Raw genomic sequence first — 27,466 nt, forward strand, 5'->3', positions numbered from 1 at the left:
TCTGTTAGTGCCATTATTTCCCTGTTTAGTTTCTGTTTCATTGACCTGTCCTTTGGTGAGAGTGGATTGCTGAAGTCTCCCACTATTAATGTGTGGGTATCTATGTGTGGTTTAAGTTTTATTAATGTTTCTTTTACAAATATGGGTGCCCTTTTATTTGGGATGTAGATGTTCAGAACTGAGATGTTTTCTTTGTGGAATTTTCCTTTGATGAATGTGAAGTGTCCTTTCTCATCTCCTTTGATTAATTTTGATTAAAATTTTATTTTATCAGATATTAGAATGGCAACTCCAGTTTGATCCTTGGGTGCATTTGCTTGGAAAAACCTTTTCCCGTCCTTTACACTCAGGTAATATCTATCTTTGTGGCTGAGGTGTGTGTCTTGTTTGCAGCAGAATGATGGATAGTGTTTATGCATCCATTCTGTTAGTCTGTGTCTTACTATTGGAGAGTTGAGTCCATTGATGTTGAAGGATATTAATGACAAGTGACCATTAGTTCATTTAATTTTGATGTTATTTGTGGTAGTAAGTTTGTGTACTGGTCTACTTTTGGTTTTGCTGTAGTGAAGTTATTTATATACTATGGTTTTTTGGGTGTGGTTAACTTCCTCAGTCTTTCTATTGTCTTCTGTAGGGCTGTGTTTGTGCACAGATATTGCATAACTTTGGTTCAGTCATGGAATTATTGTGTTTTCTCCATCTATGTTGATTGAAAGTTTTGCTGGGTATAGTAGTTTGCACTGGCATCTGCTGTCTCTTTGGGTTTATAAGTTGTCTGCCCAGGCCCTTGTGGCTTTTGTGGTCTCTGCTGAGAAGTCAGATGTGATTCTGATAGGTGTGCCATTATATGCTACTTGGCTTTTCCCCCTGTACTTTTAATATTTTTTTCTTTGTTCTGTACATTTAGTGTTTTGATTATTATGTAGTGGGAGGATCTTCTTTTGTTGTCTAATCTATTTGGTTTCCTGTAGGCCTCTTGTATGCTTATAGGCATCTCTTAAGAGTGGGGAATTTTTTTCTATGTTTTTGTTGAAAATGTTTTCTGGTTCTTGGAGCTGGGAATCTTCTCTTTCTTTTATTCCTATTGTTCTTAGGTTTCTTCTTTTTATGGCGTCCTTGATTTCTTGAATGTTTTGTGTCAGGAATTTTTTGGATCTAACATTTTCTTTGATGAATGCATCTGTTTCTTCCATTGTGTCTTCTACACCTGAAATTATTTCCTCCATCTCCTGAATTCTGTTTGTTATGCTTAACTCTGTAGTTTTGGTTTTCTTTCCTAAGTTCTTCCTCTCCAGGATTTCTTCAGTTTGTGCTTTCTTTAATGTTTCTATTTCCACCTCTAGCTCTTGGACCATTTTGTTGATTTCCTTTACCTGCCTTTCATTATATGATTTGTCCAATTCCTTCACCTGTTTGTTTGAACTTTCCTGAAGTAATTTAATTTTTTCTTCTCTAAAGTCCTCAATATGTTTGACTGTATCTTCCTGTATTTCTTAATGGATTTAATTCATTTCCTTTTTATCATCTTCCATTTTTTTGTGTGTGTGTTAATTTATTACAGTTTATTCACTTTGTATCCCAGCTGTAGCCCCCTCCCTCATCCTCTGCCATTGTCTTTCCCTCTTCCCCTCCCATGTCCCTCCATCTTCTCCTCCCATGTCCCTCCCCAAGTGCACTGATAGGGAGGTCCTTCTCCCCTTCCATCTGACCCTAGCCTATCAGATCTCATCAGGACTGGCTGCCTCATCTTACTCTGTGGCCTGGTAAACTTGTCCAAACCCCCTCAAGGAAAGGTGATCAAAGAGCCAGACACTGAGTTCATTTTAGAGACAGCCCCTGTTCCCCTTACTAGGGTACCCACTTGAAAACTGAGATATTATGGGCTACATCTGTGCAGAAGTTCTAGGTTATCTTCATGAATGGTCCTTGTTTGGAGTATCAGTCTCAGAAAAGATCCCAGTGCCAAGAATTTTTGGTTCTGTTGCTCTCCTTGTGGAGCTCCTGTCCCCTCCAGGTCTGTCTCCCCCTTCTTTCATAAGATTCCCTGCACTTTTGGCCCAAAGTTTGGCTATGAGTCTCAGCATCTGCTTTGACTCCCTGCTGGGTAGAGTCTTTCAGAGGCCCTCTGTGGTAGGCTCCTCTCCTGTTCCCTGTTTTCTCCCTCTTCCGATGTCTATCTTATTTGCCTTTCTAAATGAGGATTGATCATCTTACCCAGGGTCCTCCTTCTTGTTTAGCTTCTTTAGATGCATAGATTTTAGTATGTTTATCCTATATTATATGTCTAATATCCACTTATATGTGATTATATAGCATGTGTGTCTTTCTGCTTCTGGGATACCTCACTCAGGATGATCTTTTCTAGTTCCATCCATTGGCCTGCAAGTTTAATTATTTCCTTGTTTTTAATAGCTGAGTAGAATTCCACTGTGTAAATGTACCACAATTTCTGTATCTATTCCTCAGTTGAGGGACATAAAGGTTGTTTCTAGATTCTGGCAAGTATGAATAAAGCTGCTATGAACATGGTTGAGCAAATGTCCTTGTTGTATACTTGAACATATTTTGGATATATGCCTAAGAGTGGTATAGCTGGATCTTGAGGTAACATTTATTTCATTTTTTAAGGGAGGAAAGGAAGCATGGTGAGGAAATACTGGACCAAGAAACACAATCACTGAAACTTGTATTCAATCCACATTTTAAAAAAAAGAACTAAATTTAGAGGTGCAGTTTCCCAGTGTGGGGGAGGCAGAGCCGGGTGGAGGGTGGATTCCTGGGCTCAGGGCTCACATACCATATATACACACACAATTTATCAAAACTTGATTTTAACTTGGAACAAGACTTCAGTGTATCTAAAAATCACTTAATTTCAACTGTACATTTTCTTCCCTAAGTGATAGACTCTAGTGTAGAATTGTGTGATTTCTGTCTGTCTGTATGTCTTTCTTTCTTCCTTCCTTCTTTCTTCCTTTCTTTCCTTCTATCCTTCTCTTTCTTTCTTTCTTTCTTTCTTTCTTTCTTTCTCTCTTAATTTTATGTTTGTTTGCTTGTTTATTTGTTGGTACTAGAGATCCAGGTCCTCACATATATTAGGGAAACATTCTACTCTGAGTAAATCCACTGGACTAGAACTCACTCATTCTATAGCACAGGCTAATCATGAATTCCTCATCCCTCTGTCTTAGCTCACCAAGTTCAGGAATTACAGATTTGTGCTACTGTGTCTAGCACCTCTTCATTTTTCTCACATAAAAAAACCTTGCTTGGCCAGTCCTGATGAGACCTGATAAGCTAGAGTCAGATGGAAGGGGAGGAGGTCCTCCCCTATCACTGGACTTGGAGAGGGGCTTGGGAGGAGAAGAGGGAGGGAGGGTAGGATTGGGAGGGAGTGAGGGAGGGAGCTACAGCTGGGATACAAAGCAAATAAAATGTAAATAACAAAAATTAAAAAAACCTTGCTTCTTAAAATTATTTCTATTTACGTTCAAGAGGGATAAAATCAGATTTTGTATATAAAAATAATTTTAACCTCCTTTTAAAACTAACCCTTAGTAGTCTGTTATAGTACTTGCATAAATATTGATCTCTAGAATAACTATGAGAGTTTCTCAAGTCATATGCTACTAGAAATAACCACTGTACACTCTAGGATGGGAGTGGTCCCATTCCTCAGCAGGGGTCTTTGGAAGTTGATATTCCTATTTAAGCAGCAGGCACAGGCATCACCCTCAGCACAATTGTGAAGTTCCCTGCCTGCCAGCATTGCTTTACTTTCTCATTCTCCTTACTCCTTCTTTGCTCTTATCAGATGGAGGGGATTAGCTGCCCCTCCTCTTCCTCCTGAGACAGGGTTTTTCTATGTAGCCTTGGCTGTCCTAGACTCACTCTGCAAACCAGGCTGGCCCCGAACTCACATTGTTCTGCCTGCCTCTTCTTCCCTGAGTGTTAAAATAAAAGGTCTGTACCACCACCGCCCAGCTGGCCTTGGCTTTTACATAGGAGACTGTGATTTGTTATGTGCCAGGTGTATGGTACACATTGTCATAGGTACTTTGTATATGTCATTATCACGGAGATTATTCTGTACAGATGGAAAAACTGGAGTTAAGAAATGTTTTAAATAAATGGTCAGGATCATTCAGGTAGCTACATTTTGAGCCCTAATGACTCCAGAATTATGAAGACAAAATAAACAAATAAATAAAAAAAATTAAAAAATAAAAACCAAAGCAACCAAACAAAACAAAAAACAAGAAACCATTTCAGATCTTGGGGTAACTGACACTGCAGGTCCAGGCTATGTCAGTCCTACAGGAGAATGCTCTGACTGAAAGCTTGTCTCTGCCTGGTGCCCTTCATATTAGATGAAATGGATCTAATGAGGCCTCTTAACTCATAAGACTGCTTTTGTGTAGTTGCACCTTAAATCTGGTGCTATAGATTTGTTTCAGGGAGGCTTTTGTGTTTGTTTTGAACTTAGTCAATTACATTTAAATTAAAGAATATTTATTGAATGCTTTTTCGTTGCCAGGCACTGGGCTAGATGCTGTGGTACGAAGACAGACCTTTTAGTTTCATGATAAGTAATTACAATACAATTCCCCAAATGATAAAATAGAGGCATTCACAAGGGATCTAGGAATTATATGAGAAAATGATTGCTTTTTGCCTTAAATGAAGATGTCAGAGACTGGTGTATCTGATCAGAACACTGAACTACAAGAAGACATGAAGGTAGGAGGGGCTTGTCGAGGAGAAGGGCTCCGGTAGGAGGAGAAAAAGTATGTGAGAGAGGAATGGGGATAAATGACTAAAATGTATTATGTAAATGTGTGTAGATTTCATACAATAAAAGAATTGAAAAATAAGCAATAATGCTCACATAAAAGCAAAAAGAAGTGAGTTATGGAGTCATTAATGCTAATGATAGGAGTGTCATGATGAAGGATAAAACTGTACATATACGTTATGCTTAAAGTTATTTAATAAAAACATGACTGAATTTTTTTTTTTTCAGAAAGTTGAGGAGTTCATTTCAGGAAGAGCATGAACATGCAGGTGCCTGGAATGTATGAAGAGTAAACTAGGGGTAAGAGTGGTAGACTCACAGCCTCCAGCGCTTAGATTTTGTATATAACCATGACGAAGTCCCATTGCAGATCCTTCCATTATGAGGGAGAGTCTCTCTTCCCCTTGCTGCACTGAGCTGATCTTGTGACATGCTTTTTTGTCAATAGGTATTAACAAACATGAAATAATCAAGACTTGAAGAGGAGTGCTGGTGAGCTGGAGTTTCTGGGAACTCAGAGGCTATCTTTTGAAGGAGCCAGGGGATGAATTAGCCCAGGAGAACTGAGGTCCTGCTCACAGTTCCAGAAACACCTAAGGCATGATGAGAACATCTTGGGTCATCTAGTTAACTTATGGTTCATCATTTGACCAGGAACAGTGGGAGAGTCCAGGGGAAATCAGCCATTAGCCCAGATGTCCTCTGATTCGGTCTATCTGGTCTGTCAGCTCAGAAGGCAGATCAAGTCACAGGTCATTTGTTTTTCCATGGCCCAGCCCATCCACAGATATTTTAACTGAACAAAGTAGCATTTTAACCTGTAGAAGTTGTGTGTTTCTTATATGGAAGCTGACACAGAGATGACGCATGTCAATGACAGGGAAGTGAGTGGGAGAAGATGAGGATATGAAACATTCCATTGTCATTTTAAGGAGTTTAGGTCTGTTTTCTGATACCGAGCTTCCCGAATGTCATTTAATCATATTTTCTTAAAAAATGAAAAATCTTTAAACTGCCTAAAAGATTTTTAAGTGTATATATATATATATATATATATTTGTACTGAGATTTATTTTTAAAGAAAATTTAAGGTTAACTTGGTATCACCCTCCGTGTGTTAACTCTATTTTTCTAAATCTATAACATACATAAATATTTTAAAAGCTGGTCAGTTGGTTATCTAAATTATCTTGTGTATTATGAGGGCTACACTCTAGAATGAATGAGTGTGGACAATAGATTTGAAGTGGAAGCTACTTGACAGGCTCAGGTGGGATATGGCATGTGGTAGAGCAAGAGGTTTAAATGTATCCCTGAGGAAGGAGGAGAAGGATGTGGAGACAGACTTGATGTATGTGGGGTGGGATTGGGGGAATGTTAAAGAAAGAAGGATTATAAATACAGCTGGACAACCAGCCGAGCTAGCAAGGGCCATTGATGTGGACACCGATCTTGTCAAAAAAGAAGATCTTGTCCGATCTTGTCAAAAAGAAGAGAGGTAAAAATAAGCATGCTGGTTTTGATATTGTGTTTGTTGAGTCTGAGGGAGTAGGCCACCTGAAAGCAAGTGTAACAGGCATTTGAATATGTGGGTCTGGGTCAAATATTATTTTTGAAGTCATCCATATATAGATAGGCAAGTCTTAGGTACGTGTGGTACCATTGCTACAGGAAGTCAGGACAGAGATCTGCCGTTTCTTTACCCATCTTTTAAGAAATACAGCGTTTTCTAGTTAGAAATGAGGAGAGGGTCATGCATGTGATGTTTCCCAGAGTGGGGTGGAGGTTGAAGCACTCTCTCCCAGGTGGTTTTGATGTATTCCCTCTTTCCCTGTTTTGGTTTAGAATGAAATGAGGGCAGAACTAAGGAAGAGGAGTTAGTGAGAGTAGACAAAATCTGAGCTACAGATCCTTCTGGATGAAGAGAAGCTCTGTGGAAGTGAAGGAACTTTAACAAGGTGAACGCTGCACTTTGCATAGAAATCCTGCAGTGTGGAGATGGGTACTTCAAGCCTGCTGGTGGAGACCCACTGTGCAACAAAGAGCACAGTGCAGGCTTGAGTAAAGGGTGTCTGTGCAACTCTTCTGCATTGGAAACACACCACAGTGTTAAATATTCAAATCCAGCAGAGTTATAATTGTTCTGTTTTGGTTTTCGAAACTAATGTGAGTCTGAGCAACTATTCTATCTCCATGGCCAGTATGTCAGAAATCACCTCAGGGTGCCAGCCTGATCTGAGTGCAAAGCCATGTCTGGGCCCAATTCAGGAAATGTTGGCACACGACACAAGGACACCTGGGAACACACCCTCCGCAGAACTGGAGAGCCATCACCTTTCTGGTTCTCAAGCAATTCTTACACTTTTATTTGCAGCTTCTTTATTGTTAATATTTTTTTAAGTGAGTGATTTTTTTACATAAGGTAGGAATAGGCCCATCCTAGAAACTCTCTTCAGACATGATTTGATGTTCCCTGTATTACTGCATGGAGCATTCTCTGTAGCACAAGTTGGTTCCTTTGACATCTGGCATTCATGGCTCCTGTGAGAGTGGCTTCCCCCTCAGTGTGCCCTGAAAGCATTCCTGCTGCGCCCCTTCTGTCCGAGTATAAACACATCACAGGAAATGAACACGTCAAGAAGTGGCTTTGCAAGAAGGAATAAAAAAGTGCCTGGCCCAGATCCACTTGGATTTGATGTCCAGCTTCAGGAAATCCGAGCAGCCATAGAGGTGGGGGCTATTGTCCTGCATCAATGGCACCTTGGCCCAGTTCTGCTTTAAACTCCCCAACTGCAGCATACTTTAAAATCCTAAGCCTCCTCTCTGCTGTTCCCAGAGAGCCTTGCTGAGGAAAATTGCTTCAAGGACCTTTAACATGTGAGAGAGGAGATGGAGTGTCTTTCGTTGTACTCATGAGGGCAGCTGGATTTACTTGTTTACAGTTGTAAACATGGAATTGCATAGGCTGAGGTCAGGGACACATTTTGAAATAATTGAAAGTCTACAGTTAGAACTATAAATAATTAAATGGATTCATTTTGGTGGCTTGCTTTAATATGCAGATATTAAAACGTTGAAAGAAAATGGGTATGTAGCAAAGAAGTTAAGACACCAAAGCAGAAGAAAGGAGAGCTTTTCACATTGCTTTTGCATTTTCTGTTCCAGCTTAATGATGCATTTTAAGGAGAGCCACGCACCCTGTTCCTACACACAGACTGCAGCAAACATCAGCCCAGCCACCCTTTCAGATCCACTTCAAGGAAACACAGGCTTACAAACTGCTCCCCATGGCTTTGTCTGAACATGATGCAGCACACACTGGGTCCACTGCTGGAGTCGGGAACCTGGAGGTGAGCGAGCCAGCACTGAACGACTTAGCAGAGTGAGGCAGGCGGGCCTGCAAGAGAGGATGTAGGTGAGCCAGAAACTAATGGGGAAATAGGGGGTCGTCGTTAATTTTGATGTGGGGAAATCTGAAAGGCTCTTGTGCATGCCAGGGTATTTGAATATTTGGCAAACAGCTGGCTGGGCTCTGGGAGAGCGCCTCTTGATTCGCCTCGTCAGATGTTCAGAGATAAAACGAGTCAGCCCGCACGCCAGCACATAGCTCATAGCCTTGCAGTCAGTTTTGAATTTAGATTTGAATTGTGATATCAATGTCATGGTGGCACATGCTTTGAGAAAGTACTTACAGAGAATAATTGAAAGATTCAGTGAGAAGCTTCTGAAAGCCGTAATTTAAAGTTCCGCAGCCTCCACAGTACTCTCCCCATTAAAATTTAAAGCGACAGAAGCCCAATTATGGATGGTTATTTTCTTAAATAAAATCATATTTCTACCCCAAGTGAAAGATTCATCGCTGCCCACTAATCTCTGTCAGGAGAACCCGTCTCGGTGCAGACCAGTGTCTGTCAGCAGCCTAGCGGTTAGCTTTATGCCGGGACAATGGTTCGGCACTGGGGGAAGCCAAGCTGCAAGGCCTCCGCGGAGGAGCCTGACTTGCGGGAGGCTGATTTGCATGATAATCACCGTTATGGATCCTCTCCCGGGCCAGCCTCCACACTTAACCAAATGCAGTATAACTTTAGTAGCAGCTGGGAAGCCTGAGCAAGGGTTGCAGCACTCAGTTTGCAAAGCCTGAATGACGTCAAAAGCTGTTAGGAGAGGGCAGAGGCTGTGAAGACAACCGCACAGAGGAGCTTGGAACCACAACGAGGCTTGGAGTAACTTTAAAATCTGATAAAGGATTTAACGTTGGGGGCGGTTGAAAGGCCTGGGGCGTTTCAAGTTCTTTTAACTCAGGAAGGTCTGTTCAGCAGAAGGAGCCTAGTCTGTTTCTAGGACTTCCGCGCGGCCACCACTGAAACTCTGGGAGCGGAACACATCAGTGGGAACTTTCCCCAGAAGTATTTCCAGTGAGAAAGTTTAGTCACTGTCAGATGAAAGTCCGGAGCCGGATTGTTAGAGCATAAATCTCTCTTCCAATTTATTTGGCTGGCTGGATTTTACTTTATGCTGAGTAGGGACTCAGAATGTGGTGTAATGGTAGCCAGAACAGAGTGATGCAGAACGCCAGACAAGCATAAACCACTCGTATTTAGGAACAAAACAAAACAAAACAAAACAAAAAAAACCTCCGTGTTCCCGGAGACAAAGGAGTATGGAAGGCAACCTCCAGTGACACTGGAGACTAAATGATACAGGGCCCATCATGTATGCACACACACAAATACTAAGCTAAGCAATGTCTTGTAGATGCCAAGTCACAGCTTTTCTAGAGTTTTAAAGGTCGACAAACGTGCAAAGCAGGCCTTGTTTCTGCTGTTTTACAGCCTTCTGCGTTCTCGGTGAAGTACCATTCTTCTACCTTTTCACTAAACGGATTCTGGGATTCTGCGAATGTGAGGGCAACTTTTCTTTCCCCTTTCCTCGCTCTCACTCTTCCATGCCAGGGCTTCTCACTGCGTGCAGAATCTTGCTGTAATTCCTTCTGTCTATTCAGTTTTCATTTTTGCAGTGTTGTTGGCCTCCTTGTAAAAAACAGAAAGGAACTCTTACATTTTGCAGCCTGAGTTCGGCTGCCTTGACTCTTACTCCACCTCAGAAGGGGGTAGCTTACCCTCTGTCAGCAGCAAAGGCTGCACTGTTTTCTCATCTAGTCCATTTTATGTATTATCCCTTAAGTTTCACTACAGCAAACTTGATAGCACTTTTATTCGTATGAATTTCGATTTTATTAGATTCTTCTGAATGGAATTTCTGTGTTCTGACCTAAGACTCAATTGCTTAACTGTTTAGTTAATAGGCAGGCGCTCGAGTGTTGGAAAGGGTGCCCAGAGCCCCGAGCTTGTTTGCCCTGTCTCACTGGCAGCAGCGTTTTCTCCTTGCCAGGACTTTGAAGATGACTCTACCATCTTTACCCACGGAAGAGAACTGAGCAGACTGTTATAGTTATGATACTCTGGCCAATGGGTTGGACATAAAACTGGAAGACTGAATCCTGTGGTGAGCCTCTGGTGTGCCTGTTCGATAAAGCAATCAGGCAAAAGAAGATAAGAGAGTATCACATTACAGAAATCCCAGATAGTTGGAATACTGCACACTACACAGTAGAAAAATTTATCTATACAGTAGCTGTGGAGATTAATCCACTCTGCATTTCCTGGGCAGTAAACTGGCTACACAGAGGTCCTTAGGAAACTGACCAAGTACCAGATGACTAACACCAGGAAGCCAAAGACCCATTGAGAGTCCTGGCTGACTTCAAAGGACCTCACTGTCTTTTGTCTCATAGTGCCTCAGGCCTGAAAGACAAGAAACTGCCCTCACCTGAATTGCTTTGCTTGTTTATTTTTTTTTTTTTTTCAGAGATGTGCTTTGCAAGGTATTTCAAGAAAGGGTGAAACCATGCTGTAGCTTGACAAAGTTGTGGGGTTTTGAACTCTAAAAGTGCCCCACTCCAAAGGCAGGCACGATTAATTCTGAATACTTGAGGTACTGTGACAGCTTGTGTGGCAAAGACTTAGGTCCAGTTGTAGGATCAGTGGGGCCAGGGCTGCAGATGTGTGCCTGATGGGATGTCAGCACGTGTGTGCTTTTTCACTCAGGTCCACACGGAAACGTGTCTGCATTAGAAACAAGTGCAGCGAGAGTAGCAGAGACAGCCACATTAAACAGCCGGGACTGATCACACAATGCGAACATTTATCCGCTGCCATGGAAAGGATCAGGATGTCTGGCTGTGTTAAATCATCTCACTGCACACAGAAGAGATTTGAGATGGACTTTTAATTATGATTGCTGATTCACTATGGGCATAATCCTTAATATGAACATCTGATGAGGTTAATTTTCTCTAATTGATGAATGGAACACTTAAACTTGTAGACTTCAGTTTGTTGTTATGGATTGACAATTTTATGTTCTGACTTTTTGCTGAAGTACAAATTATAGGCACTCCTTATCTATTATAGTTTTGAGGTCACTGCTCTTCCTTCCTTCACCTTTGTGTGGCTTTTTAGATTGGCTAATGGAGCTAGAGCAGGGCTAAGTGACTATTAAAACCTTTTCCATATACAGTAAAAGCCATTAACATGGACCTCACTAAATTCTGAATTTATGAAAATGAGGGCAGGGCTTGGGTTAAAGTTTACTTTTACATTGTGCCTGAACTAAAGCTTTGCTGGGCTAATAAATAGTATAAATAAAACTGCTGGGGGATGGCCCCATTACTGTAAAAAGGAGAGTCCTGAAGCCCTTTAGAGAAAGGCCTTGTGAGGGAGGTAATGAGGTAGCGGGGCAGGATGGCAGAGTGCAAAGTCTAGGCTCTTTACCATCTCTGTGACCTTAGCTCCTCCAAGCACTTTCCCCATCTGTGAAACAGACATAGTTACCTGCTTCGTGGGGTGGCTCTGAGGGCTAGGCTGGTATGAAACGTTACTCCGTCAGTGTTGGGTAACTGTCTTCCTGTTTTAAACACTTCCCACTTTTGACTAAAGCAAGCTTCTGTGACTAAGGAGGAGTCCAGTCATTTCACCTGGGGTTGTGCTTTTTCTGAATATTCTTTTTCTTACTGAAGGAAAACCAAAGCCATTTGGACGGGTTGTTGGGAGCAGAACTGTGTATCCAGTCAAACACAGGGTTAGAAGTACACTTCAGGCAAGTTACTGATCATTTCTCAACTTTTGACTTGTAATTTATTTATTTTTACTTTTTTATTGTTTTTTTGTTTTTGTTTTTGCTTTGAGACAGGGTTTCTCTGTGTAGCCTTGGCTGTCCTGGACTTGCTTTGCAGATCAGGTTGGCCTCAAAAGTCACAGAGATCGCCTGCCTCTGCCTCCTCGAGTGCTGGATTAAAGGCATGCACCACTGTGTCTGGATTTGATTCTTAATTTATAAAAGCTAGAAGTCAATCCCATTTTATTCTGTTTATGGTACGTAAGACTGAGTGATTTACAAGGGATAGAAACTTAGCCAGTTTTGGAAGCTGTAAAGTTTGACATCCAGGTGCTAGCATGTGATAAAATTTTTAAAAATTAGTTAAGTTTTAAAGTTTTTAATTGTAAATAATTTTCCCATATGATACATTCTAATTATAGTTTCTGTTCCCTCATCTACTTCCAGTTTCTCCCGGGATCTCCAAACATCCAACTCTGCTTCTTTTTCTCTCTTTTAGAAATCAAGAAGGCAAATAAAAGCAATCAAACCAGAATAAAAAAAAAAACAAAACAAAAAGCATGAGAAATACACACACACACACACACATATACATACACACACACACATACATACACACACACACACACACACACACACACACTCACATAAAAGCCATGGAAAGACATAATTAGAAACTGTACAGTATAAGCAAAACCTCTAAGGTCAAAAATGTCCAAACAAAGCATTATGGGACAAAGCATCTCCAAGAGTGCCATCAAGTTTATTTTGCGTTGCCCATGCTGGGCATGGGTCTGGCCTTACCCATGGTTGTAAACCTTTAGACTACACTGGAGAAAACCCATTTTTCCTTTAGGAGAAGTTGTCAGTTGGAGAGAGCTTCCGTGTTAAGATTGGAGGCTTATGTCTAGTTCCCTTCCTAATTCTTGAGACCCCATTTGTTCGGGAGCTGTGCAAGCCCTGTGTGTGCTGCTGTAGTTTCTGTGATGTCCTACGCTGTTTCAGTCCTATTACAGCTGTAAGATGTTTTCTTGGTGCTTTCCTTACAGCTTTTCTCATGGGAAAAACACTATTGGATTAGTGTTCCAGAATCTCTCACTCTCTGCACAGTGTGTATTTGTGAGACCCTGCACTGGCTTCTCTGATGATGACAGAGTGAGATACTGATCTATGGGTACAGCAGAATGTCCTTAGGAGTCATTTTATTGCTATAACCGTTTAGCAGTACAATAGTATACTAGCATGCTAGGTCCACTCCTATATAGTTTCAGGTTGTTGGCTACTTGAGCAGTGTCAGACATGGGTTCCTCTCATGGAATGGGCCTAGTTCTAATCAGATAGTGGTTGGTTACTTTTACCCCTTTTAGGCCACTATTGTACCAGTGTCTCATGCAGGTATGTCACCATTGTAGATCAGAGAGTTTGTGGCTCTGTTGGTGTTTGGCTTTCTCCTCTGCTCTTGTACAGAGTACCTTCCAGTACCATGAGCCCTGGTCAAGGGGAGGGAGGTTCTGTTTACTCCCTGACTCTACTGCTTCATGTTCTGTGAGTTATGTACATGCTGTCTTCATCAACAGGCCCTTGCCATCAGTTTGTGAAGAGCAACCATAACCTGAGTTGTCTAGGGGTTTCCACTGGGCCCCCCTTGGCCAGCAACTTGAGTAGATATAATCCATTCCTGGCACTGGAAGCTTCACTTGGTGGTGAGAAAGGACTAGTTGGCTCTCTGCTTCCCCTGTTATTCAGTAAATTCATTTCGATTTCTTTCACATATGCACATATTTTAAGAAGTTTCTGCTGTAGTAGTTTCCATATGGCCCTCCAATGGCCCTTAGCGTTACTTGTCCTTTCATGCACTTCCTCCTTATTCCCATATTTCTCCCCCTTCTTCATTTAATCATTTCACCCTTGCTTGTCTTTCCATAACTATTTTCCCTTCCTTGGGAAATCCTCCTCATACTCATTCTCTTAATCTGTACATAGGCTCTGTGGTTATATGGATTGTGGCATGCTTATTGAAAGCTTAAACACTAGCATGCATGCACATATAAGTGAATGATACCAGATTTTTCTTTTTGGGTCAAGGTTACCTCACGCAGGATGATTTGTTATAGCTCCATTCATTTACCTGTGAATTTTAAACATCTATGTAATATTCTGTGCTCAAATGTACCACATTTTCATTATCCTGCTAGTGTGATAAAAGTATTTATCAACTGTAAATGTTTCCTGTTGGGCTTCTAGGGTTATTATGAATATAATCACATCAGCTACAAAGAACTTTTGACTTCTCTTTTTATTTGTATCTCCTTGATCTCCTTCAGTTGTCTTATTGCTCTAGCTAAGACTATGAGCACTAATAAATTTTAGGTATGGAAAGAGTGGACAGCTTTGCTTTTAGGCCTGCTTATCATGGAAATGCTTTAAGTTTTTCTCTGTTTGGGTTGAATTTGGCTGTGGAGTTTGTTGTAAATTGGTGTTAATATATTGAGATATGTTTCTTGTATTCCTATTTCGTCAGGATTTTTATCATGAAGAGATGTTGAATCTTTGTCACAGGTGTTTTGTCCGTATAATGAGATGATCAAGTGGTTGTTATCTTTAAGCCTGTTTATGTGGTGAATTACATTTATTGATTTATGTATGTTGAATCATCCCTTAGTCTCTGAGATGAAGCCTACTGGATCTTGATGAATGATCTTAGTGATTTGTTCTTGGATTCAGTTTGCAAGCATTTTATTGAGAATTTTTGAATGTATGTTCATAAGAAAAACGGGTTTGTAATTTTCTTTCTTTGCTGAGTCTCTGTGTAGTTTAGGTATCAGGGTAATTGTAGCCTCCTAAGGAGACCTAGACATTGTTTTTTCTGTTTCCATTTTGTGGAATAATTTGAGGAACATTGGCATTAATTCTTCTTTGAAGGTCTGGTAGGTGTTTGTGTTAAATTTGTTTGTTCCTGGGACATTTATTTTACTGGGAAATTATTTTTAAGATAAATTTAATTAATTTTTTTGGTTATTACAATTTATTCACTTTGTATCCAAGCTGGAGCCCCCTTTGCCATTCTTTCCCCTCCTATCTTCCCACCCTCTTCTCCTCCCATATGCCTCCATCAGTACACTGATAGGGGAGGTCCTCCTCCCTTTCCATCTGACCCTAGCCTATCAGTTCTCATCAGGACTGTCTGCATTGTCTTCTGTGGACTGGTTCAGACTGGGAAACTTTTAATAACTGCTTCTATACTTCATTAGGAGTTATAGGTCTGTTTAAATTGCTTATCTGATTTTGACTTATAATTGGCAGGTTATATACCAAGAAATTTACCCACTTTTAGGTTTTCCAGTTTGGTGGAATATATATGTAGATAGATATATATGTAATTATATATATAACATATATATTCATAGAGAATATATAAATAAAGTTCCTATATATATGTATAAATATATAGATATAAAATATATTTATATAAATGTTTATAAATATATAAATAGATATAAATATAAATCACAAAAAATTTGTGAATTTTACTTTATGGACCCAATCCCACTCATCTCCTCCTCCCCTGTACCTGCCCTCCACCATTGCAATCTCTTCCCCAACAAAGAAAAAAAAGCTCATTGTGGAAGCTATAGTGTGTCACAGCGTGCCCCACAGTATAGCCTGTGTCCACACTTCCTTGCAAATGCTCATTACCGTGACTCACTGGTTTGCTACGAGGTCTCTGGCTTCTATTATCTATCAGTATTGAATTTTCACTGGGATTCCTCTAGGACATCCTGTTGTTGCTCTATGTCATGGAGATCCTCTAGTTTTAGATCTGTAGGACCGGCCCCTTCAAGCACTCCTGCAGTTCATCCATGGGGTAGATGTTGGTGTGGGCCAATTCAAAGCCCTGGACTTAGGCCTGAGAAGTGTCTGAGCTCGTCAGCCCTCCTGCTCACATGCCCTCCAGGCCAGATCACCAGCAACCTCTTCAACCAGGGCTAGCTCTGTCCTGTTGCTCAGGTGAGGTGCAGGGCCACTCTCCTGAGGTTTTTTGTTTTGTTTTGTTTTGTTTTGTTTTGCAGCTGATGAGGGACATGGCTAATTCTACTGGCTCTTGTGACCCTGGGCCAGCTCTGCTGCCTGCCAGAGATGGTGAGGCATGAAGGAGGGGAGGACAGCCACTTGTCCACACCACTGCCCAGCATATGAGAGGCAGGGCTGGTTCTCCAGCACTCACCCTCTGTCAGGCTCATCTGCATCCCCTGTATCCAAGACCAGTCCTACTGTGCTACAGCAGGTGAGGGGCAGGTACAGCTCTCTTGCTCTTATGACCTTGTAGGAGGCTACCTCACCTGCCAGTGGTGAAGGCAAAAAGGAGGTGAGAAGATCTTTCCCTGGCCGATGACACCACACAACAGACGAGAGGCAGGGCTGGCTCTCCCACACTTACGTCATTGGGGCCAGCTTACCAGTAGCCCCCACATCAGGGGCCAGCTCTACTGTGCTGCCCAGATGAGGTGCCGGGCCTGCTTTCCCAAGTGCTGCAATAGGTGAGGGGCAGGGCCAGTTCTCCCTCTCTGATGACTTCGAGGCCATATGGCTTCTGCTTGCCATATGTGGCAAGGGGCCAGAGAGTGTGGCATCTTTTTCTTGCCTATACCACCACACAGCAGACAGGTGGCTGTGCCAGCTCTCCCACACTCATGCCCTTGGGGCCAGCTTGTCTATGCTCTCACCACCAGGTTTTGTTCTACTCTGTTGTGTAGACAAGGTGCAGGGCCTGTAGCTGTAATGTAGCTGGCTAGGGGTGGGATCAGCTCTCCTGTTTCATGCCAGCTCTCCAGACAAGGAGCAGGGCTAGCACTTCTGCTCCCACCATCAGGGCCTTGCCTGCTGCAGGTGGTAAATGGCAAAGGAGTAGCAGGGTATCTTTAAGGGGTAGGGCTAGCTCTTCTATGTTCATATCCTTGGAGCAGCTCACTCGCAACTCCTGCAATGTTCAGGGCCTGCTCTCCTGAGTACTGCAGTTGGCTAGGGGTGGGATCAGCTCTCCAATGAGGTGAGGGGTAGGACCAGTTCTGCACGTCCCTCAAACATTTACATGTCCCTGGGTAGCAGCCCAAACAAGGGATGTCCACCTGGTTTTTGGTGGTAACAGATCTCCTCTACTTCAGGGTCACAGACCCTGGTGACATCACTGGCCAGAACCCCACCATGGTCCCAGGTGGCATCACTGGTTAGTCACATCAAGCTGTTCCTCCCTACCCTCAAGTCTCCAGTTCTGCCTCTCTTCATTGTGCCTTCATCCTTCTGTTTCTCTTTCCCTTCCATTTCTCTACCTGCTCCTTTGGTGGCACCCAGGGTCTGTGAGAGTTGTCTCAGGAGTGTTGTCGAAGTTCTATGCCCCACTCTTGCATTACTGAGCTGGGCATGGGTATAGTCTGTCCTTCCCCCAGCTCCCCCACCCCACCCCAGGTGGTCATCTCAGGCTTGCTTCGTGTCTGGGTTGGCTCCATGGCACCAGTCTGGTGGTTGTCTAGGGCTCTCTCCTTGCCACGCTCCAGTCACCCCTTGCTAGGGTTGTCTGTCTCCAGCTTGCTCCTCACCCTGGGAGCCCTACTGGGCCTGCCTGGCACCAGACTGGTGGTCTTCTCAGGCTCACTTTTCTTTTTCAGGGTATCTTAGGTGACTACTCATTCAGATATTCGCAGGTCCGAACACTGAGTGTAGACGTAGCTTCTCTCCTCTCTGTCACCTACTGATGCCCATGAGACACAGCAGCCTCACCTGCAACACCTCTAGGGGCAGGGTGGAATATATATATATATATATATATATATATATATATATATATATATATATATATATATATATTTAACGTGTGTCCTTATGACTAATTCTCTGGATTTTCTTAGTGTGTCTATGGTGTCTGCCTTTTCATCTCTAATATTATTAATTTGAATCTTTTCCCCATGCCTTTTAGTTGATTTGGCTGATGGTTTATCAATTTTATTGACTTTTCTCTAAGAACCAACCCTTGCTTCATTGATTCTTTTTAATATTTTTGTTTTGATTTTATTGATTTCAGTCTTGAGTTTGATTATTTCTTGTCTTCCACTGTTTTTGTGTGTTATTTCTTCCTTTAGTCCTAGAGCTTTCAGGTGTGCTGTTAGGTTGATTACATAGGATTTTTTTTTTAATGTAGGCCTTTAGTACTACATAAAACTTGAACTTGCCTCCTAGAACCATTTTTTTGTGTCTCATAAGTTTGAGTGTGTTGTGTTTTCATTTTCATTCAATTCTAAAAAGTTATTTTTTTGTTTTTTGTTTTATTCTTGTTCCTGTTTGTTTGTTTCTGAGACATGGTTTCTCTGTGTAGCCTTGGTTACCCTTGAACTCACTCTGTAGACCAGGCTGGCCTTGTATTGGCTTCCTGCCTCTGTCTCCCAAGTGCTGGGATTAAAAAAGCATGCACCACCACCTTCTGGAAATTCTAAAGAGTTTAAATTGTTTTCTTCTTTTTCTTCTTGAAAAAGATATGAATTCTGTTTATTCATCTGTACCAAGATGAATAAACCATGACAAGTCAAACAAGTAAATACATTTTAATTTCACTTAAAATTTCATATTAATTTCTCTTTTAACCATTTTTTAAAATTCAGTAGTGAGATTTTTAGTGTCCACGAGTTTGTAAATGTGTTGCTGTCGATATCCTGCTTTAATTCATGGTACTTAGGTAGGACGCAGGGTGCTATCTGAGTTTTCTTGTATCTGTTGAGACTTCCTTTGTGTCTAACTATGTAGTCAAATTTGGAGAAAGTTCCATAAGCTGATGAGAAGAAGATGTGTCCTTTTGTGTTTGGATGAAATGATCTATACATATCTACTGAGTCCATTTTGTATTTTACACTATTTAACTCGTGTTTCTTGTTTAATTTTTGTCTTGATGACCTGTCTGTTAGTGAGAGCGGAGTATTGAAGTATGCCATTATTATTGTGTGAGGATCAATGTCTGCTTGTTAGCTGTCATAGTGTTTTTCTATGAATTCGAGTGCCCTTGTATTTGGCATATAAATACTTAGAACCGTGGTATTCTTTTCTTTATAGCTTCCCTCTCTTTATTTTGGTTAGTTTCCATTTGTGGTCTATTTTTTCAGATAGTAAAATGGGTATATGTGCTTGCTTCTTAGATCCATTTGCTTGGAACATCTTGTTCTATCCTTTCATGTTGAAGCTATGTGTATCCTTGATGGTAAGGAGTGTTTCTTGAATGCATCAGAAAAAATGATCTTCTTTTTTTAATCCAAACATTTAGTCTGTATCTACTTGGAGTATTGAGATCATTAATGCTGAGACTGAACAATTAACAAGTGTTCATTGATTCCTCTTATTTTGATGTTATAGTGTGGGTTTCCACCCCTCTTTTGGTGTGCTGGTATGGGATTATTTATTCATTTTGTTTTCTTGAATGTGGTTAACCTCTTCATATTGAACTTTTCCTGTAGCATCTTCTGTAGAGCTTGATTTGTAGATAGATCCTGCTTGAATTTGGCTTAATTGTGGAATGTTTTTCTTTTCAGTCTATGGTTTTGCTGAATACAGTAACCTGGGATGGAATTTGTGGTCTCTTAAAGATTGTAGAGTATCTATTAACAGCCTTATGGATTTTAGCATCTCTGTTGAGAATGCTGGTGTCATTATAATATGCACTTTTCTTTTTCCCTTGCAGTTTTAATTTTTTATTCTGTATGTTTATACCTTTTTATTTTGTTTTGTTTTTATTTTTTTTTGAGATATGGTTTTTATTTTGATCTGGATATCCTGGAACTTGCTCTGTAGAACAAGATAGCCTCAAACTTAGAGATCTGTCTGCCTTTATCTCTGAGTGCTGAGATTAAAGGCTATTCCACCTTGTTACATTTAGTGTTTTGATTATTATGTGTCATGGGAAATTTCTTTTCTAGTCCTGTCTATTTGGTGTTCTTTATGCCTCCTTTAGTTATGTAAATTTTCATCTATGAAAAATATTTTTTGTTGAAGATATATTTTGTGCCTTTGATCTGGCTTTCTTTTTCTTCAATTCCTATTGCTCATAGATTTTTTTTTTATTTTTATTATTTTTATTTTTTTTTATCAGTTACATTTTATTAACTCTGTATCCCAGCCATGTCCCGATCCCTCATTCCCTCCCAGTCCCTCCCTCCCTCCCTCATCTCCACCGTGCCCCTTTCCAAGTCCACTGATAGGGGGGACCTCCTCCCCATTCATCTGATCCTGTTTTATCAGGTATCTTCAGGACTGGCTGCAAAGCCCTCCTCTGTGGCCTAACAGGACTGCTCCTCCCTTCGGGGGTGGGGAGACCAAAGAGCCAGTCATTGAGTTCCTGTTAGAAATAGTCCCTGTTCCCCTCACTTTGGGAAACCAATTGGTTACTGAGCTACCACAGGCTACATCTGAGTGGAGGTTCTAGGTTATATCCATACATGGTCCTTGGTTGAATGTCAGTCTCAGAAAAGACCCTGTGCCCAGATATATTTGGTCCTTGTGGAGCTCCTATCCTTTCCCCATCATACTAACTCCCCTTCTTTCTTATGATTCCCTGTACTCTGCCAAAGGTTTGGTCATGAGTCTTTGCTTTGAAAACACTGCTAGTTAGAGTCTTTCAGATGCGCTCAGTAGACTCCTGTCATACGTTCAATGCACATCCCATCTGTCTTTCTAAACGATGATTGATCATCTTACCCCATGTCCGCTCAATTGATTATCTCTTTTAGGTGTATAGATTTCATTATGTTTATCATATCTTATAGGTCTATATAAGTGAGTATATCCCATGTTTGTCTTTCTCCTTCTGGGATATTTCACTCAGAATGATCTTTTCTAGATCCCACCATTTGCCTGCAAATTTCATGATTTCCTCCTTTTTGATTGCTGAGTAGTATTCCATTGTATAAAAATACCACAATTTCTGTACCCATTCCACCGTTGATGGACATCTGGGTTGTTTCCAGGTTCTGGCTATTACAAATAGAGCTGCTATAAACATGGTTGAGCAAGTGTCCTTTTTGTGTACTTGAACAAACTTTGGGCATATACCTAGCAGTGGTATAGCTGGGTCTGGAGGAAGCACTATTCCTATTTGTCTTAGAAAGCGCCAGATAGCTTTCCAGAGTGGTTGTACCAGTTTACCTTCCCACCAGCAGTGGAGGAGGGCGGAACATGTATCTTATTTCTTTGCTATCCCTGGATATCGACTCGCTCTTATGTCTTAAGTGTTCCCTCAAAGAGCATTACCAGGAATCTACCCCTGCTAGCTGTTCACATTATTTCATGCCAGAAAGATCTGAAATCTGTAGTCATGCACCCCTTAAAATTTAGGGGAAAAAGCAATTGACAATCTCTGTTATACATGCTAAAAGAACGATTGCTTCTAAGTAAAGCTTTTATTCGCAGATACATTCAAATAACAAAAGATCTTATGATGTTATGATATGCCTGGATCCACTCTCTATATCTTTTTAAGTCACATATTATCAAGGTTATGTATATATGTATGTAGTATGTGTATGATATATTGAAATATTCAAAATATGTGAAGTGTCATGAATATTACATGATTCTACAGTAAATTCTGACCATCTGCAAGTGCTGATGCAAATTTTTTGTTCACGAAGTCCACTGGCTTTCCCCTTTGGCAGAAAGGCTTGCAAAAAAAAAAAAAACCGCAGGATTTGTCTTGCTTACATCTTCGCTCCTCACAAGATCTCAGACTTAAAGGTTTATGTTGTCAAAATGTGCACTTAGAGAAATGGCTTCATAGAAAAAAAAATTCTCTAAGGCTCAGAGTGAGATTAGTATTCAGCATTTGAATCATGGACAACTTTGGTTTAGAACTTTAGTTTTTCAGAATTCTTAGTCTATTCTTATAAAGTTTACATGTTTACTATTAAAGTAGATATTGCAGGGTATTGAGGCAGATGCTGAAACTCAGAGCCAAACTTTGGGCAGAGTGCAGGGAATCTGCAGTGGGAGTGGGAGTTAGTAAGACCTGGAGAGGGCAGGAGCTCCACAAGGACAGCAACAGATCCAAAAAGTCTGGGCCCAGGGGTCTTTTCTGAGACTGGTACTCCAGCTGAGGACCACTCATGGAGATGGCTTGGAACCCCTGCACAGAGGTAGCCTAGGGCAGTTCAGTATCCAAGTGGCCTTGATAGTAATGGGGACAGGGACTGTCTCTGACAGTAACTGATTGGCCTGCTCTTTGATCACCTTTCCCTGAAGGGCAGCAGCCTTACCAGGCCACAGAGGAAGACAATGCAGCCACTCCTGATGAAACCTGGTAGACAAGGATCAGAGGGAAGGGGGGGGAGGACCTCCCTTATCAGTGGACTGGGGGAGTGGCACAGGTGGGGAAGAGGAAGGGTGGGATTGGGAGGGGAGGTGGGAGGGAGGTACAAGGGTGTTACAAAGTGAATAAACTGTAATTAATAAAAAAATGTGTCTGAAGCCTTCAAAATAAGAAAACAAATAATACACATTTATTGAAATGATTCTTTGATATTAGTTGAATTGAGGTGCACTCTCAATTTTTGAGTCACAAGTACTTGGAGAAGATAAACATAAGGCAGCTCTCTTGTTCCTATACATGTTTCTCATGCTAAGTGGACCTAATACTCTGCTGCAACCCAGAAGTTTCTGAAGACCTCACCTTTTCATTTGAAGCTGTTGAGGCAGAGTGCATTTTGTTCACATGTTTGCTTCCTGCCTCCCTTTTTCCTGGATCTCACTCTTCATATCCTAGACTTAGTTTACCCCAGATCTCATCTGGGAGAAAGAAGGTACACTGCCCGTGTATGAGGGAGATCTGTTTAAGTGGGAGTCAGTCCTGAGTTTTATCGCACTAGCCACATGTAAGTAGAAAGAAACCATCTGAAGAGACTGACAGAAACAAAATCACAGCCACTACAGCCTACAACAGTCAATGCTTTAATCTTTTGTCTCAGTATTCCCAAGCTCTGCCTGCTTACAGAGGTTTAGTTGGGTCTGCAACTTTTCTTCAGTGTCTTTTCTTCTTAGATGCAGGCTAGTAGAGGCTGGGGGAGGGAGAAGATGGAGGGAACCTTCCTTCTAGAGATCAGCAACAAGGATAGAAAATGATGTCTATCTCAGCTCTGAGAGACCTCATATCTATCTGGGAGCTAACAAATACACGATTCTTAGTGAGAACAGTAGACTAAGCTGCATTGTGAAGATTCCAGAGGATCCCAAAGAAGGCATAAATTAGTTTGGACTTGATTCTAATGAGCTTTTTAGATTATATTATAGATGGAGTGTCAAATGGTAACAGGATTCAGAGAAGAGGCTTCGAGTAGAAAGTCTGAGTATTGTAAAGGTCAGTAGACTTGTGTGCTAGAAGCAAAGACTTCATGTAATAAAACAGAATGGGAAAGTGGAAAATCTCAGGATCCCGGTCAGAGTTAGAAGAAGCCCATGTGACATTGTTTATTTACTTATGTACATGATTCTGTGTACGCACATATGTTTGCTCATGGGCACGTACTTGATATGCATGTAGAAGGCAGAGGAGGGCCTCAGGTGTTGGCCTTTAAGCTCTGTTTTACAAATTTGTTTGAAATAAGGCCTGTTATTGCCTTGGGATTTGACTAAATAAGCTGGTTTGTGAACACTGTGTTCTGCAGGCATGTGCCACTGGAACCAGGTTTGTATGCGGATTCCAGGGCTCCAGGATCAGGCCCTGATGCATGTGAGGAAAATACTTTACCAACTGAGCTGTCTGTCATTGTAGATTATTTATTATAAAAACGAAGTCAATTTTAGTTTTATTATTTTATGGCACTAAGTCAGAATAAATTTGGAAGTGATGAATAAATGTATCTATATATTCATATTATAAAAACATAGTATAATTTATCTAGGGTGGGTACAGGTTTCCATGTATGGGAGGAGGCCAAGGTTAGGTGGGTCATGGTCTGGGTTCCTAGCCTCACTGGGACTGGCAGAAGTCCAAACCACAGGGCCCAAGAGGTGTGGTAATCTTTTAATACATTCAGTGACTGGTTACTGGGGTGGTTCAATTTATCAGGAGGCTTCATGGGTAGCAGGCAAGACAGAGTCAAGAGTGGCGATGTTGTACCTTCTAGCAGCTGAGCCCTGTCTATACAGCTCAGGTCAAAGAACAAAATCAGAAGGCTGTGCTAGGATCCCAGTTTCATTTTTGGCAGCAAGAAGGTGAGTGAGGGCAGAAGCCATTTTTTTTTTTTTTTTTTTTTTTGTGGATTAGGCTAACATAGCTAACAGTGGAAGAAAAACAGAAATGATGAAGAAACTTCCACGCAGAATAATTCCACAGCATTGTGGCCATACAACAAGTTCCATTCCTTGTGGTCTGAGATTGCATCCCCATGGCCTGTAGTGATGATGAAGGCTTGAAGGTCACTACGGCACTGGGCCTTTTAGGTGAATACTCCAGTGACCCAGCTTACAGCCGCAGTGGTGGCAGGAGGTAAGATGACAACAGAGATCACTAATGCTAAGCCAGGAACTTGTTGCTTTCCAGCCTTAGGAGGACAGGACCTGGCCAAGGAAGAAAGAGAGTTGTAGAACTACAGGATTAAGAGGGCTTTCAAAATGAGACATTTCAAATTAAGAAGTAAATAGGTTTTGGTGACAAGTTTGATAAAACAGACAAAGATGGTAGAGCCCAAAATGAATCCACGTGGATTTCTAAATTCTCAGATCACATGGCATTTTCACTCATGAGCTGAAGGTCGAGACAGCACACACTCAACCATGACTCAAAGAATTCTGATCCAGAACATTTTTCTTTGCAATTCTTGTTTATGATAGAGTTTACATACTTGCACTTCTCTGGTCTATTTTCAAAAGATCAAAATAAGGTGAATTAGTAAATAAATTCAGTTAAAGCTAAACTTAGTTTTTGCTTCTTGGACTCTTACCCTAGTGAAACATTTTAGAGAGCACAGGGATTCATAGAAATATTACATTAAAAATATTAAAAATCCATTACAGGTCCTTTGCATATATATATTGTTGTTTCTAGTTCTGTGTTTTTATGGGATTTCTCTCTGTGTGAACATGTGTGTCTTTCATTTATATGTGTTTCTTATGCTTTTTGTCTCACTTTTGTTTATTTGTTTGCTTTGCCCTATTAAAGTCTGTTTGGTTTTATCATGATTATTTGGATATCTTCTTTCTAAGAAGAAAGAGAAAAAATGGTGTGGATTTGGATGGGAGGGTAGGTAGGGAGGATCTGGGAGGAGTTGGTGGATAAAAGACTATAATCAGAATATACTGTATTAAAATACCTATTTTCAATAAAAGAAAAAAATTAAGATGATGTAATTGGTGTGTGTGTGCGTGTGTGTGTGTACAGGCATGACTGAAAGCCCTCTGTGGGACTCTGCTGACTCTTGCCATGCTGTTCTCATGAGACTTTTCTTCTGTAGCTGATGACTGGTATGTTAGAAGTATTCAGATTAGCCTAGGCCTTTTGCTTGCCTGATAGGTTAGAATGTTATTGAACCTGTGCTCCTAGCGATGGCTTTCACACTGGCTCCTCTTCTGGTGGCAGTTGTGAGCTATCAGCCATCTCCATGGTGCAGAATGATGGGCTGCAGGCAGGGTCTCTATTATTCATGAATGGGTTGGGCATGAGACCTCAAGGGGAAAATATAAAATATGGAATGCTTATCAGCTTGGGAATGTTTATTTCCAAAGCATATAGGATGTGGGATTTCTGATTTTATTAAGCTTGGATCTGCACCTGGGGTTGGAATGGAATTTGAAATTATTATTTAAAGTAGGAGAAAAAGACTTAGACAGTATTACCCACACAGATGATTCTCATTGTGTTTTGAAATGTTGAGCTATATTCATTTTAATGATCAGCAAAAGGCCAACTTTGGTACTTCTGAAAGTTCTTCTCAGCAAGCAATGGATAAATAATTGGTTCCTATTTTGTTCATAGATGTACTGCCGCCTGGACTGGGTCAGACAGCCACAGAATACCTGCTTCAAACCACCTTTCATACCATTCTGGTTGGAAATAGAACCATTGGAGGCTCATCTTGTTATCTTCCACAAAAGGAGAAACAAACCAAGACTTTGAGAAAGCCAGTGGCCAGCAGTCAGTTAACAAAACGTGTAGAGGAAGCCTCCCAGACAGTGTGCCCTGCTTGCCTGACATCAACAGCAACTGAACCCATCCCAGCGTCAGCTGCTCCTTAATCAATGCAACCCTCTGAATTGGCGTGGACCAAGATGTGCATTGTCTTTCAAGTTAATTGAGTGCTTACTATGTATGGCTCCCTGCACAAAGATGGAAGAGAAAATGGGTAGACAAATAAGGTGCAGGGCTTGCCTTCAGTGAAGCTACAATTAGTTTCAGGATGCATTATTTTTTCTTCTGTTCCTAATTAACATTTTCTCTAATTCAAGAAACAAATGAATGGAAAAGTATATTCTGTAAGTATTTTAAGCTTCATTAATGAGGAACAAAATAGAACATAACACAACAGCAAAACAATCTGGGAAATTCATGACATTTTAATCCTTTATTGTTTTATTATTTTACAATGCTGAAGTAAAATTTATTTTATTTATTCCCTAAATAGTCAGTAAACTTTAGAGACACAATGCTTTGAGTTAATTTAAGTTCAATTTTACTTTTTCCCGTAGGTGTAGGTTGTCTGCTGGAAGACTCATATAATTACACATTTCTTGCGAGGTGTCTACAGCCATCTACATGCTATGTACTCAGGACAGCATTCTGAGTGAGATACCAGTGAGGAGAAAGGGAGATCTAGATAACATTTGGGGGTTGGGAACTCATAGATCTAAGACTAGACAGAAAGCAGCAAAACATCTAGCAAAGAATCTTAACAATCTCGCTGAGCAATTTTAAAAGTATTCATCTGCTGTCTCCATAGCTTGAATAACTATACAGTTTACTAAAAATTTATATTTGTCTTGAGGGTAAGTCATTGCTTTTCCAATGCTAAGATGCTGATATGATTAGAGACACTGGACATCTTATGTAGAGTCTGTGACCTATTCAATATGGATGAGCCAATAACAGCCATCTTTGTCTTGAGTAATATCAATGTAATTGAAAATGTGCAAATGCTTTTTAAAACATCATCAACAGACTTCTTAATTAAGCTGCCAATACAACCTGTCAATAACACTATGTGCTGTTTGAGAAATGATTAGTGTTGCTTGATCCTTCTTAAATAAACAATGCTGCCCTATATGATGAGTTTCACACAGTCTTTGAACGTGAGTCTTCATTATTTACTTGATGAAAATTCTCCTACCATTTTCTTTCTTCTAATTTGAAGATGTTATTACTTTATTCTTCAGTGAGGAACAGCTCTAATTTAACTGGCAACTTCAGGTATAGGACTGAGACTTGTAGGATGGGTTGTCTCCCTGCCGAACTCCTGGTCATGAGGAATTCTTAGT

The 27,466-nt window shown here is 40.9% G+C and overlaps 1 long non-coding RNA gene and 1 other non-coding gene across 6 annotated transcripts in view; one reads left to right on the forward strand and one right to left on the reverse strand.

Moving 5' to 3' along the window:
* The window catches only part of LOC132654201 (uncharacterized), a 37,371-nt gene extending 10,106 nt beyond the window's left edge, over positions 1-27,265 (forward strand). The window contains exons 2-5 of one of the 5 annotated variants that reach the window (XR_009591837.1): positions 5,027-5,098; positions 5,247-5,290; positions 7,964-8,148; positions 25,971-27,265. This is a non-coding gene — a long non-coding RNA (uncharacterized LOC132654201). Of the gene's footprint in view, positions 1-5,026; positions 5,099-5,246; positions 5,291-6,642; positions 6,757-7,427; positions 7,529-7,629; positions 7,769-7,963; positions 8,149-25,970 lie in introns of those variants that run through there. The other 4 variants (XR_009591835.1, XR_009591836.1, XR_009591838.1 and 1 more) reach the window with 4 other exon arrangements.
* On the reverse strand, positions 17,640-17,771 carry LOC132654426 (small nucleolar RNA SNORA17). Its single transcript, XR_009592077.1, has one exon. It is a non-coding gene; the product is annotated as a small nucleolar RNA SNORA17 (small nucleolar RNA).
* Positions 27,266-27,466: the final 201 nt, after the last annotated feature.

Source organism: Meriones unguiculatus, chromosome 5 (genome assembly GCF_030254825.1).
Source record: "Meriones unguiculatus strain TT.TT164.6M chromosome 5, Bangor_MerUng_6.1, whole genome shotgun sequence".
Classification (NCBI taxonomy): domain Eukaryota; kingdom Metazoa; phylum Chordata; class Mammalia; order Rodentia; family Muridae; genus Meriones; species Meriones unguiculatus.